The sequence below is a fragment of the Podarcis cretensis genome (assembly GCF_951804945.1).
Source record: "Podarcis cretensis genome assembly, chromosome: 5".
In the NCBI taxonomy this organism is placed as follows: Eukaryota; Metazoa; Chordata; class Lepidosauria; order Squamata; family Lacertidae; genus Podarcis; species Podarcis cretensis.
Window position 1 is genome coordinate 15,828,518 of NC_137174.1, and position 14,144 is coordinate 15,842,661.

Below are 14,144 nucleotides of genomic sequence, written 5' to 3' on the forward strand. Positions count from 1 at the left end.
TAAAGGTATTTACCCTTTATCACTTTGGTGTAACCCTTAAAATCAGCAGGGCTATTGGACTCATTTATTGTAGTTTGCACTCATTTTTGTGAAGGTACTGAGTGGTACCACAAACTAACTCTCCTGTACCTTTCTGGAGCCGCTATGGTTAGACCAGAACTGCATGTTTGTTTGGGGCTCACTTGTTGCTAACCTTCAGTGGAGATAGATCCAATCTTTTCTGCTTGGGAAGCCACATGGAAGGATGAGCACACATACAGTTTAAAACAGTATTTAAAAGCTATGCGCGCTCTCGTGATATCATTCCCTTAACAAAATATGTTTGTACTTCAGGGATGAGGAAGTGGATCTAGCTGGCGGACTGGATCATTTTCTTCCCCACCCCCTGCAGAACAGGTTCAACAGAATCTGTCACAATGTTAGGTGACATGATGACCAGCTGATTATTGGGGCTCACATAGCTTTGTGTGTGACACTTTGCAACTCCTACAATTAGCTGATTATCGAGGCCTACCTGGTGTCATGCAAATGCCTTTAGACCAGCATATCTACCTGCTGGGGATGTGGGTGGCACTGCGGTCTCAACCACTGAGCCACTTGGGCTTGCCAGTCAGGTTGGTGGTTTGAATCTGCATGATGGGGTGAGCTCCCGTTGCTCTTTCCCAGCTCCTGTCAACCTAGCAGTTGGAAAGCACACCAGTGCAAGTAGATAAATAGGTACGGGTGCAGCAGGCAAGGCAAATGATGTTTCCGTGCACTCTGGTTTCTGTCATGGTGTTCCATTGCGCCAGAAGTGGTTTAGTCATGCTGGCCACATGACCCGGAAAGCTGTCTGTGGACAAACGCCGGCTCCCTCGGCCTGAAAGCGAGATGAGCGTCGCAACCCCATAGTCGCCTTTGACTGGACTTAACCGTCCAGGGGTTCTTTACCTTTTACCTATCTACCTGCCCCACACCTGATGTCATACATGCTTAGGTGTAGGGACTGTGGGCATGACTTAGCCAAAGCAGCCTTACAAGCACATGCAGAGGCCTGGCAGGCATGGTTAGGTTAGGGCAGGCCCTAATTGGGTTCCCTTCCCCTTGCTGTGGTGGAAGCAAAGGAACCTTAGAATTATCTCTTCTTTTGGCATTGGAAGGGGAAACATGCACAGTTCTTATGCCTATATGTTTTCCTGTCTGCTGGGAATCAAAACTCCAGAACGGCAATGTCTGGGTTGGAGCTGTGGCAGAAGGGTTAAGATACCTCCCTACCAGGAGTTGACAGTAGTTGCTGACCTAATCATATATAACATCAGGTGTGGGGTGGGTGGCTGGTTAAGGAACAATTGGGACCTTAGGGTGAACTTGTGATGGTTCCTTTGCAAGCAGGACTTACTGTCAGTGTCAATTAGCTAATGTAATATTGACATCAGGTGATTGACAGGTGCCATCAGCCGGGGGGGGGGGGTTAAGGATCTGGCCAGCCGGATTCAGTTCCCCACCCCTACCCTAGGATTAGCTCTGCCTCACTAGTTGATTGTGCTTTACGTGTTTGGCAGGGATCCTTGGTGGACCATAGCCAGGAACCAAAGAATAGCATAACTAGTTTATACCCAGGCAGGCTTTTAACTTACTGACCAAAAGCTCCCTCTACCACAAATGGCACCTTGAGGTTCCCTTTGCTTTACAAAACAATCTATGATAAGGTGGAATGTGGTATGAGCTTAAATCCAAGCCCATCTTTTATAAAGCCAAGTTAGAAAAGCTATTATAAAAACAAATTTCACTGTTTAATATTGAAGCCCAATATGGTAAAAACATGATAATTTCACACACTTTCCATGTATTGTTATATTTGGCAAGGAAACACATTTTTACTGAAAATCCACAATATGTGTCTTGTAGTACTACGAGGCTTCTTACTTTAACTGTTAAGTTTTATTCTTGCCAGTTCATTTAATACAAGAGTGGATAAATGGAGGACCACTTGCAATTTTGGTTGGACCGTGTGATTCCTGCTGGTTGCTGGGATTTTTGCAAAGAATTTTGGATTCAGGAGTTTAAAAAATACAAATTTGCATATAGTGTATTTTAGTGGTAGTCTGTGTATTGTAGTTTTGCACTTCCATTAGTTCACTTTCCCCCCATGTTTGTGTATATGTGTGTGTGTGTGTGTGTGTGTGTGTGTATACACACACATCTGTCAGTTTCTTTTCTTTTTTAACAAAGCAATATTATGCTCAGGGTGTCCACATGTAAATATTGTTCAGAGAGGGTACAGTTCAAAATCCTACAGAGGAAGTGGCTGCAACAATAATGGGAAGTGCTATGTTCCCTTGAGCAGTTATGATGACACTGACTCCCATGTCAGAATGTAAAATGTATGTGGACATTCTTGAAGTCCCAAGGAAGAAATGAAATATCCCATACCTACTTTCTTTTCACACCTTAGCTATACTGCTTTAAGAGCATGTAGAATTTAGCTAGCAGATGAAATAGTGTGGTTTGGCATATTTATACAGCTTGCACTTACATGTTATACACACGTGTTATGCAGGAATGTGGCTTAAAGCCAACTTTTGCAGCTGCCAAAGCACAGCATATAATTTTATATATTAATGGATGGTATGGACTTAAGTGAATATCGCTTTGCACACATTCCAATTTTATTGTGTAATTTTTCCATGTTAACTCAAAAGCACTTCATAAAGCCATGAACCTTTTTTACCTTACAGTAAATGATCATTCTTCTTTCTAGATTTCATAGAATCACAGAATTGTAGAATTGGAAGGGATGCAAGGGTCATCTAGTCCAACTGCCTGCGGTAGGGATCCTGCCAATGTAGGAATCCCAGCTAGATCATACATGACAGATGACCATCTAACTCCTTGCTTTAAAACCATCAAGGGAGGAAAGCCCACTACCTCTTATGTAAGTCTGTTCCGCTGTTGAACAGCTCTTACTGTCAGAAAATTCTAACTGATGTTTGGTCGGAATCTCCTTTCTTGTAACTTCATTACTTCAGGTTCTAGCCTCCAGAGCAGGAGAAAACAAATTTGCTCCATCCTTCATGTAACAGCCCTATTTGGTGTTGGCTATTCTATCTCCTCTCAGTCTGCTCTTTACCATGCCAAGCATACCCAGTTCCCTCAACTGTTCCTCATGCAGCTTAGTTTCCAGACCCTTTATCATGTGCACACGTCCCAGCTTGTCAATCTCCTTCTTAAATTGTGCCCAGAACTGGACACAGTACTTCAGGTGTGGTCTGTGATCTAGACACTATACTTCTGTTGATACAGCCTAAAATAGTATTAGGTTTTTTTGCTGCATCACACTGTTGACTCATACAGTGGTACCTCGGGTTATATAATGCTTTAGGTTACAGACTCCGCTAAGCCAGAAATAATACCTCGGGTTAAGAACTTTGCTTCAGGATGAGAACAGAAATCGTGCAGCAGCGGCAGCAGGAGGCCCCATTAGCTAAAGTGGTGCTTTAGGTTAAGAACAGTTTCAGGTTAAGAACGGACCTCCGGAACGAATTACGTTCTTAACACGAGGTACCACTGTATTAAGCTTGTGGTCTACTAAGACTCCTAGATCCTTTTCACATGTACTACTAGCAAGCTAGGTGACCCCCATCTTACATTTGTGCAGCTGGTTCTTCCTAAATGTAGAACTTGCTTTGTCCCTATTGAAATTAGTTTTGCCCCAGTTCTCCAATCTATTAAGGTCATATTGAATCCCAATTCTGTTTTCAGTGGCATTGGCTACCCCTCCCAGTTTGGCGTCATCTGCAGATTTGATGAGCATCCCCTAAATTCCTTCATCCATCATTTATAAAGATGTTGAACCACAATGGGCCCAGGACAGAACCTTGTGGCACCCCACTTGTTACTTTTTTCCAGGATGACAAGGAACTCTTCGTGAACACTATTTAGGTTCTGTCAGTCAACTAACTACAAATCCACCTAACAGTTTTTCACCCGATCCACATTTTACCAGCTTCTCCGTAAGAATATCATGGGGGACTTCATCAAAAGATATACTACATCCACAGCATTCCCCTGTTTGTAACTCTTATCAAAAATATAAATGAGTTTTGTCTGGCATGACTTATTACCTGCGACCAAATAGATATAAGCCCAATAGATATAACTTCGTGGCTTTTTAAAAAGAAGTAAAGCTATCATTTAGGGCCATACTGCATGTTGAGTTGCAGCTTTCAAATTTATTTTTATGAAAGTAATTGCAGCTGGAGTTGATCAGGGCTTTTGTAGCATCCCTGAAACAAATCCCAGCACCAGTAGTTATTAGCCATGAAGGTGAAGACTTCAAACAAGTTTTAAAAACTTAAATCCTGCAAGTTATTCATTCTGTGCCAAACAGCAGATTTTTTGGGGGGGCGGGGGGATCTTGTCCACAGCTTTACCATCCTCTCTCAACACTGTGATCCAAATTCTGATCTCTGGTGCAGCAGCTTTTATAAACTATAAGCACAGGTAATTTGGACCGTAGACAATGAAATACGGGTGTCTAACCTTATTTAACTTCTGGTTCATGGTTGTCATGATTGAATGATATTTATATTTAACCTGTGGTAAGTTGGAATTTGTTTAGAGTACATACTGGAATTCTGACTGTCTTACTTCCATCATTTTTGAATAGCAAGAGCATTTTTAGAGGTAATAATACAAAGATAGACTTAACCCGATTATTTTTACTTGAAAAGTACTGGAGGAGGAAACATTTTTGAAAGGTTTTTGAAATGTTTCAGATAATAAAATTAAAGAAAAATGGTAGAGGTGGGAGCTTCTTATGTTTAATGTGCAGCTTATTACCGTATTTTTCGCTCTATAAGACACACCAGACCACAAGACGCGACTAGTTTTTGGAGGAGGAAAACAAGAAAAAAAATATTCTGAATCTCAGAAGCCAGAACAGCAAGAGGGATCGCTGCGCAGTGAAAGCAGCAGTTCCTCTTGCTGTTCTGGCTTCTGTGATAGCTGCGCAGCCTGCATTCACTCCATAAGACGCACACACATTTCCCCTTACTTTTTAGGAGGGAAAAAGTGAGTCTTTTAGTGAAAAAAATATGGTATGTTAAGCTGACTTACAAGACTTAAATAAATCATTTTATTCATTACTAATTTTTAAAGAGAATTTTGCCTTGGGAATTCTTATGTTGATAAGGTCATTGCGTACAAAGGGTAGATGACACAGCTATAGTGTTTCCCTTGTCTCTTTTTAAGTATAAAAGTTTGCTCTGTGTAGTTTTTAGCAGTGAGACTGGGCATCTGTTCAGCAAACGGGAGTAATCAAAGCCGCTTACCAAGTCATTGGCTAAGGATGCTTCTTAAAATTTCTGCAGAGTTCAGCCTTTTAAAAAAGCTGTTGCTAAGAGACAAATGTATGCTGACATGAGGGCATGTCAGCATGCTTCCAATTGTTTTAGAAGCAGTTAGGCCTGTCGCTTTGCAGATGGTAGAAACTCTCTTCATAGTGGGTGGATGTGTGCTGATTATCTCATTGAATTAAGGTAACCTTTTGTCATTCATTGAGGTCCTCAGCTCAGGCACCGAACAGCTGCTCTAGGGTCTCTCACCCAACATCCTCCCCCCTTTGTATGCAATGATTATGCTAAAGAGTGTCCAGGCTGGTGCCAGGTATTCAGCCATACACAAAATAAAACTCCTTTTAACACTACCGTGTATGATTAGTAAAAATGATTTGCAGGGTCCTATATTTGGCTGAATGATAGATAGCTCTTCCTCAAAAGAATTTGCAAGCCAAGTATACTGAATGTCTTTATCCAAAGTAATTGTTTTTTAATAGAAAGATGGAAGGCTGACCTTTCCCTTATTTATGTGGCTTTATGCTGCTGAAGTTCTCTGATTTTGCAATTTATTGGTTCCAGCTGGACTGTCTGTTTTTCTGTATATATTTGACTCCTCATATTGAACAGAACCAGTGCTACTATTTAGAACTAACTGCAAAAGAGTGCAGTACATATCAGATGAAAATGAAGAATTCAATACTAGTGTGTTATGTATTGTTGTATGGTATGCATTCTTGAGGTCTGGAAGAACCACATTTTAGTCTTATGAGTGCTGAACAATAAAGTAGCATTTCCAACTTCTGTATTCTTTATGAAGCCTGTATATTCCAGACTTGAGGAAATCAACCTGTCAGGTTTGGTAATAAAGCTGGCATGCCTGAGAAGAAAGCCTTCATAGTTATTCAGGTGGTGTAAAAACATAAACCCAGGCCAGGTTGGGGTGCAGGAGCATACAAATGGATGTGCTTCCTAAAAGCCCCCATCAACTTTCAGATTGACTAAGATTTATTTGGTGACTTGCTGCTTCTTTCCTTTTAAGTGAAACTGAGCAAATGTGTCTTTTATCGCACACTAAGTTTTTTTTAAAAAAGGACTAGGTAAAGATGCTTCATAGCCACATCGAAGTACTGATTGCCCATCCGTTACACATTAGTGCATTTACTCAAGGTATGCCCTCGTTTTTTGGAGCCTGCTAGGGCTAAGGGTGTGACGGATTGCAACCTAAGCAGACTTGTGGACCTTTACCTTGTAAAATTTACCTCTCCCCCCCCACAAGTACCTTGAGGCGGAATAATCAAGGGCAGACAGAGCTTGTCAGCAATTTTAGTTGCCAGTCCCACTCCCCTGGTACTTTTGCCAGCTGTCCACAAAGCTGTTGGCATGAGCCATCAATACTTTGAGGAATGGTGCAGCAGATGTCTTAAGCTAGGCAAAAAGATGCCAGGACTGGCTGAATCAAGTCTGGGCATGCAATAAGCATTTGCTCCTCTCTCTCTCTCTCTCTCTCCCTCCCTCCCTCCCTCCCTCTCTCCCTCTCCCTCTCCCTCTCCCTCTCCCCCCCCCCCCCCACCAAATACTGGAGAGTTGGCTGTGCCAGAAATGTATGTGAGAGTTGAGAACACAGTGTCTTAAAAGCTCCTTTAATTGTTTGCCAAGCCTCCCCCTCCCCAGATCAGAGAATAATAGTGTCTGCTCTGCAGGACTTTGCAGAAGCTTGGGCCAACACATTGCAGTTGGGACTTATTGGCAGTCATGAGAGCTTGCATGTGCTTGCCTGTGCTGGTTGCAAATTCTGTGGAGTCTTTGCAAATAGGATGAACTGGCACTTTGTTGTATTCTGACTCTCTGTGCCATATAGCAGAGGTGGGGAATCTTTGGCCCTCCAGATATTGCTGAACTAATACTCCCATAATCTCTGGCCATTAGCCATGATTGCTGGAGCTGTTGGGAGCAACATCTGGAGGACCAAAGGTGCTCCACCCCTGCCCTGCCATACAGGTGACAGGTTCCTGATGCAAAATGTTAGAGATCAGATTAAACATATCCTGGAAATTAGAAGATCTAAGTATTCCCTCTCAGCTCCGACAAATTGTTCTTTATGTGCTTTTAAAAAAGATCTATGTTTGGACTTTGGCATCAGTTATGTACACTGAAGCATTATGTACACTGATATTAGTGTTTTGTGGTGCAAACATTTTGCAGGAATCAGGGTGGGTTGATTTAAAACAAGGCAGTATAAATCAGTTTTCCAATTTTCCTGAGCAAGCATGCATTCAAATTAAAACATATTCGGTTGGATCCAGACTTAGTCATACTCAGACTTGTTCAGATGAATGGGTCTTGAGTTAGTCCCACTGATTTAACTGGACCTACATGTGTGTCTGGATCCAGCCCATTGATTTCTAACTGAAATGTATATTTCAGAACCTTTAATCTTGCAGCTCTCATGCCTTTTGTACTGTAGAATCATGTTTTGCTCATAAACAAGGCATGCATACATGCAAGATACCAAGACTGCTTACTGCTTAAAGTCTTAAGATTCCATTCCATGTGCACCTTTAATTAATTTCCTTGGGGAGACCCGTTCTTGTGTTGCCACCCTACAGACCTCTCCTGGAGGAGGCGCACAAAGAAAGGCCTCAGGTGATTAGAAACAAGCCCCACTGAATAAAGTGGAAGTTACTGCTGAGGAAATTTGCATAAGGTTGGGCTCCAAAAGGTGTCACACACTGTCCATAAATAGCATTTGTTAAATTTTATTTTATTTTTTTACTTGCTCCAAAATTGCTTTGGGACTTTTAAGTGGAAAATAATATACAAATTTAATAAACCTTAAACCTTCTTCATGAGATGAAAGTCACTGTGTGCTATCTTTCGTCAATTGCAGGGGCTTAGGTAGTTTGGCAATAAACTAGGAGTAAAAAAATCATTCACATGGGCTCAGTGGATGATCCTTGTGAGATGCAGGACATTACCTGGATTTACTGTCATGGTTTGTTCGCCGCTGGCCCCAGCATTAAGCTCTAAAGTGTGGACATCAACTGCTGTACCATGCATGCTTTCCCCACAGCTTTTTCTATATAAGGAAACAATTTCAGTTTTAGTAAATTAATATATTCAGAATTCTTTTGAAACCATGTTAGTTTTATGAGAAGGTATTTATAACTGAAATATGCATATACCTTTACTTTTTTAAAAAAACCAACCCATTTTTTTTTAATCCACCCTGATAGGAACACTTCCTTCTCATAGAGATACTTGGAATGCAAGTAATTTGCAGAAAGGAAATTTCATGGACAGTAGCAAATTTGATTGATTTGGATATCAGTGTCTGTAGGGACTTCAGCTCAGTGGTGGAGTGCATGTTTTGCATGAACAAGATTCCTGATTCAGCTCTTGGCATTTCCAATGAAAGGTAGCAGAGCTAGGAAAATTATCTGAGGCCCCAGAGAGTCACTTTCAGAGAAGATAGCAAGTCTAGCACAGGACTGTCTATCTGAAACAATGGAGAAGGCAGTTTAATATCTTCATATGAACACTTCCACCTATGAACTCTTCCTGCCTTTTAACAATTATCAAAGCAGCTTTTAAAAAAACCCTTCTCATCTTTAGGAAGTGCTGGAAGGGGATTTCTTCCTATTTCTTAAGTTAACTAGTAAAGGGAATGCCATAATCTTTAACAGTACAGTGGTGTGGATTGATGTACTTTTCATCCTAGTTGGCAGGGATATTGTTGCTCTTGGCAAAACACTTTTAGCTAATGATTGCCCTTCTGTTCTCTGTCCAAGGATACAGATTTCTGTGTATAAAACCCAAGATAGATTATCTATTTATTGTTTATTATCATTCACCTTCCATGCATATATATCTCAAGGGTGGTGTGTGCAATATAATAAAAATTAAAACTAGTTAAAAACACCACAAAAATAACAAGGTGGATTTAAAAACAATTCAAAATACACACCCATGGCAGAGACCTATTCATCCAGTTGAGAAAGCTTGTTGGGAGGAAATGTATTCAGTTGTTTCCAGAAAGTGCAGATATTGGACGCCTGTCGTAAATTGACAGGAATACTGTTCCATAGAACAAGGGCAGTCATACCGAAAGCTCTGAGTTACCATAGAGTAGGTTTCTTATATCTTTGAAATGTGAAGTAGACGCTCTTCTGCAGACTGCAGTGACCTATTGACTTATATGAAGGATAAGAAGGTATTTCAAGTAACCTGGTCCTGAGTTGTAGAGGGCCTTATATCAAAACCCTGAATTTGGCCTGGTAGCAGATTGGCAGCCAGTTCAAATCCCGCAAGGAAGGAGTTAGATGCTGGTGGTTGTTTGACCCCACAAGCAGTGAAGCTGCTGCATTCTGCTTCAGTTGCATTCTGTTAACCAAATTCAACAGTAACCTCAAATAGAGCACATTGCAGTAAGGTTGAGGTTATGAGTGCATGGACAACTGCTGTTAAACGTTCCTGATCCAGGAATGGTGATAGCTGTCTTAGTAGCCCAAGCTGGTAAATGGTACTCCTAGCAACTGAGAACACTTAAACGTCCAGTGATATCCACAAGAACTTCCATACAATGCATCTGCTCATTCAGAGAGAGTGCAACACAGCCTCATGTTTGTTGCTGTTGTTGTTGTTTTTCTCCTCGGCCCCTCTGCATTTTTTCCTATCTAGTCTGATGGGAAACGTCTGGAAAACTTAACAGCATCTTTACTATTTTGTGACATTTTGTTTTGCCTAAATGTATTGTCCTGATAAGGATATTGGAACCTTTCGTATAGGTTAACATGTCTAACAACTTTAAAATAAAATAAAAAACTTTTAAAACCCTGTATAAGTTGGTTTCAGCAATTACTTGTCACTCGTAGACCTGCAAGATTGATAAGTGTGTTCCTATAGACTACAATCACAGGGGCTAAATATATTAATTTATGGTACTTGAAGGTAAATGAATCTCATGCCGCTCTTTAGCCTAATCTTTTACTGTAAAAACTGTACCACTCAAATGTGTTTCTCTAAGTAATTCTGTTGCTTAAATCCAATTACTGTATAGTGCTTTTGAAATCAAGTTTATGTTGGCTGCAGGGCAAAGCATTTTGAGCCTTGTCAGGACTCACTTAGACTCACTGGTGTACATTATGTAGATTGTTTTAAGAGTGATTACTGTGATTCTAGAGCACTTGGTATACTGTATTTATTTTAAAGAATAATGAAACGAAATAGATTGCTTTGAAAGGCAATAACATTCTCTCATAAGAAAATGGGAGTGTATTTCATTACTCTCTGATGTCACAGGAATTCTTTGCAAAGATTTTGTGAAACTAATTTTCTATACCTGGAAGAAAGTGAAGGCCAAGGTCCTTGAGAGGAACAATGTGGGTTTATGTATGTGTTTCAACCTCCCTCCAGAATTTTCCCTTTTTCCAGTGGAAAGTGAGAGAACCTTTTATGAAACACTTCCTCTTTTAGGAGAATTAAAATGATTTAAGGCAATGTTTTAAAATATTGTTTTCAGTTTGTAGTATCTGTGTAACCCAATTACTATATTGAGTACAGTCGTACCTTGGACCCCAAACACTCGGACATTTTGACTCCCGAACGCCGCAAATCCAGAAGTGATTGTTCTGGTTTGCGAATGTTATTTTGGAACCCAAACGTCTGATGGGACTTCCACAGCTTCTGATTGGCTGCCGGAGCTTCCTACAGCCAATCAGAAGCTGCAGTTTGGTTTTCAAACATTATGGAAGTCGAATGGACTTCCGGAATGGAATCCGTTCAACTTCCAAGGTACGACTATAATTGCAATTCCTATAGCTATGCAGCTGTCAAATACCACCGTCTCCAAATTTCTGCATCATGTGAAAGAATCTGAATTGTATGTTTTCCATATATAAAATTTTCAAACTAACGAAACACCATGTGCAGTATCACATCCTGGTGTCCATTTATTGCAGAATAAAAACTTAAATATGAGGTTAATCAAAAAATATACATCACCATAACAGATATTTTTAACAGCAAGGGTTATAAAATAGTTGTGTCTTACTAGACCTATATCACACAATGAAAGAGTTTTCAACATTAAAACTCTGAAATTAATATCAGCAACTTGCCTTTTTATGTTCCCCCAACAAGACATTTCTAATAAGCACATGCCTCTTTCTTTCAAGTCCTAACTTTGTTACAGTAACAATACTAACATAATCAGAATCTATGCCAAGCATAACTGTTGTAAAGGACATTGAGAGAGATCATATACTATCATGAAACAATTACCATTTTGAAAAGCAAATTTTGAAACAAAATATACAAGGCATACTTTAAGTAACAGTTTCATAGAACCAAGGACTATTTTGCCAATTAATGTATTAGTTTTGTGTTTGCCTGTGGAGTGAACTAAAATGTTTCATTATGGTCTGTGCCTCAAAGATCTTGAATGTAAGCTTCGCTTCTCTGATCAACATGAAGCTGAAGCTTGTTGCTTTAAGCTAGTACGAGCAGCAAGGATTCCTCTTGCAAGGTCATGTAACAGCTATTCATGCAAAAATGTGGGTTGTGCTTGGAGGGGCTGAGGAAATTCTAGTACTTGGACTAATCTGATATTGGCTCTGAGGCAGTTAAGTAATACCTAGCATAATTGTGCAGGAAAATTTGCAATAAAGGACCTGCACTGACTGCCAATTTGCTACTGGGCAAAAGTTCAAGGTTTTATTGTTAATATATAAAGCCCTAAACAACTTAGGACCTGGTTATTTAACAGACCACTTTATCTCATACAGCTGTATTTGGTCACATTTCCTTCTAATACATACCATGGACCAACACTTGTTTCTGACTCATTTTTATTTAGACAATCCTTCAGTGAGTAATGATTATGCTTTTTAATTTTTGATTTTGTAAGTCCTCCATGAAACCCACCTGGCCAATTGCAAGTAAGAGATAGCTCTCCTTTACAACATTTGTAGTCACATATATACCTTGGTCGTTGGTAATGCCACACATAATGGGCCTCAACTATTTGTATTAGATGGTACCCATGGGGTAGCTCAACAACCTTCCTTTTCCTTGTAGTTTGGTGAAGTGACAATCCTACAGCTACCTGCTGCAGCAGGACACATGTAGACTGCATATTTTTGGTAATTTCATGCTTGAACATCATGGCAATATGCAGTTGTGATGTGCTCATGGCTGCTTACTTCATTTCTTTCCGATAACATGCTTTCCACCCCACCACAAACAAGCCATCTAAAGAATGAATACACCTCTGGTGGAGCATCCTCTTTACTTACATCTATGGATCCCATGAACACTCAAATCTTTGCTTTAGTAATAGATTTCCAAAGGACACACATCAAACAAACACCTCATATTCACTAATATTTTTGTCTTACAGGGGTTCATGCTCACATGTTGTTTTTCTTGCCAAAGTTTGATGAAGGCCACAGTTGAGGCTGTAAAAGCATGGATTTCCACCCAGTGTTTTGCATTTAGCATCTTTACAACTGTTAATATTGATTCAAATGTAGTGCAAATTCCACCAGTGCAGTGACATTTCCAATGCTTCTCTTCTCCCAATCTTTTCTGGAGGATCCCTCAACCCCTTGCAGCAGATTTTGAGAGCTTGCAAGGCTGCAGGAAGAAATTTCATTCTTCCAGCACAAGACTCCTGCGCTAGTGGAACCGGGAGTGTTGTATACCACCCTTAGAGCATACCATTATGGTTAATTTGAGTCATGAATGGTTGCTGTAAAATCATAAATCAATGTTGTCAATATTCTGGACAAGGTGACCATTTTGAATGCCCTCCCTTCTGCCGTCCATAACACTTGTGGGTATAGCAAAGTATGGATTCTGAACTACTGGGTGGCGGGAGGAAGCAGCTTCAAGAAAAAAGTGCTTCAATATTATACCACAAATTTCCCACAGAACCCACAGATATAACCTACTGCTCGACTGCTTCCAGTGCCAGGCAATTTGTATGTGTGTGTGTGGGGGGGGAGGGGTAGTGGCAAAAAGAAAAAAGAAATTTGTTCCAAAGACTGTGGGGGCAGGGTAGGCAGTTTCCTAGATTTTTAAAGAGATTTTCTGTCTTCCCTTACCTTAATCTTAAGAGGTGGATGAGGCTGTTTTCTTTCTCTCCCCCCCCCCTTTTTTAAAAAGTATGGTGGTCCTCTGTATTTCCAGCTGCCCTCTGGTACTGCTTGAAATGGGAGTTACAATCCAAAATATCTTGAGGGCACCAGGTTGGGAAGGGCTGTTATCTCTCTGTCCCTACCCCAGTTTAGATTACAAGCCACTTAGGGACAGAAACACTATACAAATAAAAACATGACTTTTAAGGCAGTGCATACAGAATTCAGATTACTTTTCGTCTTTCCATTGTTGTGGCATGGAACTTCATTTAAAATGCCTGGTGTTTTAAATATATGGTCCTAAGACCAATTAAAAACTGCCTTGCAGATGAAAACAAAAAGCGTGATGGATCTTTAATTGAACATGACAGCTGTTCATTTTAATTACTCCTGGATCAAAACCATCTTCCTGAATGCTTGTTATCAAGTGATTTACCTAAGGAAATAAGATGAGTGATAAAAGGGTTCCTATGAAAAGTAACTGGTTTATTTTCACTGGAGATTCTATCCCTTTTAACTTAAAATATAGCCAAGTTTGATTGTCTCTTTTGTTATTAAAGAACTATTGATATATTGCGGAAAGAAACAGTGTCCTCTCCTCTAGTTATGTTGTGCAGGTTTCATGACAGATCCCTCTGAAAACATTGGTATTCCTGTAACCTTTGAGAGATATGTGTAGAGTATATTAATG

General features: G+C 40.2%; 1 protein-coding gene and 1 long non-coding RNA gene across 9 annotated transcripts in view; one reads left to right on the top strand and one right to left on the bottom strand.

Moving 5' to 3' along the window:
- KAT6B (lysine acetyltransferase 6B) overlaps nucleotides 1-14,144 on the top strand; it is an 86,506-nt gene that overhangs the window by 10,156 nt on the left and 62,206 nt on the right. The gene's annotated exons all lie outside the window — the stretch shown is intronic.
- Nucleotides 5,913-14,144, bottom strand: part of LOC307215850 — a 49,722-nt gene continuing 41,490 nt past the window's right edge. Inside the window, exons 2-3 of the long non-coding RNA XR_013838674.1 lie at nucleotides 8,294-8,394; nucleotides 5,913-6,195 (exon numbers count right to left, since the gene is read on the bottom strand). This is a non-coding gene — a long non-coding RNA (uncharacterized lncRNA). The remainder of the gene's footprint in view (nucleotides 6,196-8,293; nucleotides 8,395-14,144) is intronic.